The sequence below is a fragment of the Lagopus muta genome, chromosome 3 (assembly GCF_023343835.1).
Source record: "Lagopus muta isolate bLagMut1 chromosome 3, bLagMut1 primary, whole genome shotgun sequence".
NCBI lineage: Eukaryota > Metazoa > Chordata > Aves > Galliformes > Phasianidae > Lagopus > Lagopus muta.
This window is the reverse complement of record NC_064435.1, coordinates 40,855,600-40,860,084: the sequence shown is the minus strand read 5'-3', so window position 1 is coordinate 40,860,084 and position 4,485 is coordinate 40,855,600. Positions and strand designations below refer to the sequence as shown.

The 4,485-nt window shown below is 39.8% G+C and overlaps 1 non-coding gene across 1 annotated transcript; it reads left to right on the top strand.

Annotated features, from left to right (window-relative positions):
- The first annotated feature begins 3,169 nt into the window (after positions 1-3,169).
- LOC125691479 (U6 spliceosomal RNA) lies at positions 3,170-3,272 on the top strand. The gene has a single exon (XR_007376152.1). It is a non-coding gene; the product is annotated as a U6 spliceosomal RNA (small nuclear RNA).
- Positions 3,273-4,485: the final 1,213 nt, after the last annotated feature.

The following is a 4,485-nucleotide window of genomic DNA, read 5'->3' as shown; positions in this document are numbered from 1 at the left end:
TCCTCTCCTGTTCCCTCACTCCCCTTTTAGGGAAGGTCAAACATTGCGTGTGATTGATGATGACAGAGATCCCTGTGAGCATAAAGTTCAAGAGTGGAGCTGTTTATTTGTGTAAGAATTATTTGTGTAAGAAAGTTGTTTTCTGAGTGCTTCTCTATATATCTAGCCACATGCTCAGACTGAAATACCCAAGCACAGCCACTGATTTATAAGAATATTTTTTGACAGCAAAGATACTTGTAAACATCTAGGATGAGGGGAAATATTCAGTGTCTTAAGACTAGATCCATTTTCATGTGATTTGTTCCTGTATCCATGGCATGGGAGGAAAAACCTGTTAAATTCTGTGAGTGAAGGCACACTGTTTCTGGTTTGCAACACCAGAAAATGGGTGGGAGCTTGGAGGATTCTGTCCCTTGTCTTCTGCAAATAAGCGTTAAAGGTAAACCACTATTCAGAGCTTTCAGTTATAGGACCCAAATTGGGTTCTCTCATCCCAAAACATGTTAGGGTATGGCAGTATCCCTTCTCTGTGATCCCAGAAACTCTGCTTAATGTCATCGTTGGCAAGCCAAGTCATGGGTTTACATAGCTGCCTCTAGACATCCCTCATCCTATATCTTAAAAGGGGTGAGCTCGGTTTCTCAGGAGCGAGATTTGCCAGAACTTTGCTTCTAACACCTCACACCAAATTTATTTATTAGCCATGCATCTTATATTTCCACTCACCTTTCATTTACTGTCGTGTCAGGATTTGACTTACTGACTTAGAAGCAGAGCTCTGGGGCACTGGAAAGGCAAAGCGAGACTCCCTTCAGCCCAGTTTTCCCCTGGCTGGCGACTCTCATTTCCCAAGTCTGACTTAACGGCTTAGATCTGTGTGTAACTGAAATACATATTGGATGTTAATCAAAAGAAATAAACAAAATGAGTCAAAACAAAATCTGCCCAAAAAGACTTTCAGGTGAATCTAACTGCTTGTTTTCCAAGCACCTCTGCACTTGATTTTTTTGCAGCAAAGGTTCTGGGAAAGGGGATGGTGTTTAAATTATTGTTTCCTTTAAAATGTTATCCCCATGACACATGCTTCAAATTTTATGAGAACAGTTTCTTTGAAAATTATCTTCTTATGTTTTCTTTCTTTCACAATTTATTCTAACTGAGAATAAACTGATTTTTCATCATGACACTCTTTTCTCCAGAGAATAGCATTGTTTTTCTTTTATTATTTTCTGGTTCAGTCCGTTTAGGTCATGCTCCTCCTCCACTTCCTTACCACACTAAGTAGAGTCAGGGGTTAGTTAAGGAAATATTTGTTTGAGTCCTTCCAATTTTAAGCTCATGACTCAAAAAGAAAAAGAAAAAAAAAAAAAAAGAAAAAAGAAAAAAACACCCTTGATTTCTTGCTCTTAATTGGTTGATTGCCAGATCATTTCTTTAAAATTATAGCACTTGTTTCCTGTTTTCAAAGGCTAAAATCATCCATTTAAGCACGACTAAAAAAAAAAAACCCCAAATGGATGCCTAAATTAGTTTGTGTAGTCAGAGCAATAACAGCTCTATCAGACTGCAGGTGTCACAATACCCCTACACACATAGAGAAAACTTAAAAACAGGCGGCAGTCTTACTGAACCCAAAAGAATATTTTTCAGCAGAGTTCATGCTGCTTTGCTCATGAGGTCAGGCTATAGAAAAGCAGCTGACACTATGATATTGAAGGCTCCAGTGGTTTTCCTGCAGGAATAGATGGATGACCTGGTTGCTTTATATTGCTGACTTTGTCCATTAAAATGGCAAAATAAAAACTGGTTTTCCTCATGTGGGTTTCTTCTTAATGAGATTTGTTCCTTGTCATCAAACTTACTTGTATGCTTTTTTTTTCCCTCAGTCTCTTTCTCTTAATACTTTTTGAATTTCCTGACTTCCCAGTTTTGATCGTCAGGATGCAGTTCATCCAAGGCTAAAGTGCTCTGACACAATCCATGCCAAAAATAAGGGGAAAATAGCAAGATTTATTAGATTTTATACATACACCTTATGATTTCAATGCAGTGTTTAACTCCTGTTCAGAAGGATTGGGACTGTTCAGGAGTATTTTCAGATAATAAAATTCAGACCTATGATCAATGCCAGGTTTCAGCTCCAGGGGCTGAAGTTCTTAAGTGTTTTGCTGGAGGTTCTGCTCAGGTCAATCCCTAGAACTTAATCCAAATATTTGGAGAGAGGAATCATGTCTCATATATATTTCCAGAACAGCTTTAATACAATTTCTCTCACTTACAGATTATATTTGGTCTTTCATAATATACATGTATAACATATTTGTGATTTCAATTTTTCTTTTTTTTTTCCCCTCACAGGTAACTTTGTCTTCATGTCCCCAGAATTATTACAATTAAAAACATACACGCTCATTCAACATCCCATTGTTTTCTCAGTGCTATGATCAGATCAGTCATTCAAACAGCTCATCATATAATTTGAGGATAGCTTGATCATGCTATTTCCCCACTCTTCCTGCAGCTATATCATGTTATACATGTGTAGACTGAAGAGTTCACTTATCAAAGACTAAATCCCATATTTCAGAATATGAAAGCCAAGAAAGAATAAAGCTCAACAAGAAAGAATAGTTTGAAAGCTCTTATATCTGATAGTAGCTGCTTCTTTGAAGAAGTTGTTTCGCTTTTTTTATGGGCTGTTTATGACTGCAGAAGATATGTGAAGTAAAATGCTGACCAGATCAGTATACTTTTCTCCTGTTCTGCCTCCTGATAAGAGAAGCTACATCAAGAACAGACAGAGATGCATTTTTCTATAAAGTCTCATGCAGAAGTCAGTTTATTGTACATTCTTGCATAAGTCATGCTCTAGGTATCACTCCCTTACTTAAAAGACTTTTTTTTTCTGCCTCAAACCCTCCTTTTTACTGGCTATATAAATTCCATAATTCCAAGTGGTTTAACTTCTGAATTATAATAGTATTGAAATTGATACAACTGCCTAAAACAGCAGAACAAAGAAAATGCAAACACTTTTTTAGCCAGGTAAAAGGAAACTGAAGTGAAAAAAAATCTGCAGCACTCCCAGCTGGAATCAAGCCAGAAATCTGCATCTTTACATGTTTGATTTCTTACTGTTTTCAAATTGGAAGAAACCTATCTGAACTTGCTTCGGCAGCACATATACTAAAATCAGAACAATACAGAGAAGATCAGCATGGGACCTGCATGAGGATGACACAAAATTTTGTTAAGCGTTCCATTGAGCTATTAGAGCAGGTCCAGAGGAGAGCCATGAAGATGATCAGAGGGATGGAGCACCTCCCCTGTGAGGACAGGCTGAGAGAGATGGGGCTCTTCAGCCTGGAGAAGAGAAAGCCTCAGGGAGACCTTACAGCAGTCTTCCGATACCTGAAGGAGCCCTGCTGGAAAGCTGGGGAGGGACTTTTTATAAGGGCACGCAGTGACAGGACAAGGGGAAATGGTTATAAACTGGAAGAGGGTAGATTTAGACCAGATACTAGAAGAAATTCTTTACTGTGAGGTTGGTGGAACAGGTTGCACAGAGAGGCTGTGGATGCCCCCACCCAGGAGGCATTCAAGGCCAGGCTGGATGGGCTTTGAGCAACCTGGCCTGGAGAGAGGTGTCCCTGCCTATAGGAGGAGGTTGGAACTAGATGATCTTAAAGGCTCCTTCCAACCCAAACCATTCTATAATTCTATGATATGATTCTACAATATTTTTGTTTGCCCAGAGAAGCTGTGGATTCCCCATCCCCGGAGCTGTTCAAGGCTAGGTTGGATGGGGCCCTTGCCAGCTGAGCTGGTGGGTGGCAGCCCTGCTCTCAGTAGAGAGGTGAAACTGGATGATCTCTAAGATCCCTCCCAACCTAAGCCATTCTACGATTTTATCTTAAGTACTGTTTGACACGTGTTTGAATTCTCATGAGAAAGTTAATAGTCAGTTGGTTTCAGTAAATTTCTACAATTTCTACTATTCTACTACTTCAGATTCAAACCCTATTTCATTTTGTTTAAGCTCACTTGAAGACACTTTGGTACAGTTCCTCGGTTTGACTTTTATTTCCAAACCTCAACCCCTGATAAAAACCATCTCTCAAACCAGCTAAGAACAGCCCAGCCTAGGTTCACTGGGAGCTCTGGTGACTCTGAATCTGACAAACTTTGCGCGGAGGATAGTGTGCTGCTTTCAGTTAGCAACTTTCCAGCAGTTTCTCACCTGCAGGCCACATCTGTCTAACTCATCAACAGAAATGGGCAAATCTGGGCCTAGGACAGAACTGTTTTGTGGAAAAGCTAGGAAATCCCTGTCACTCCCTATTACGATTAAGCAATCACTTTCCCTGGGAACCTGCTTCTGCTGGAGCAGATGAGCCCTCAGCCCTGCAAGTGGTCTTTTTGTTTGTGTATCTTTCCTGCTCCTCTGTTTACTTAAAGGGACAGAATTGTCAGATCTTATAA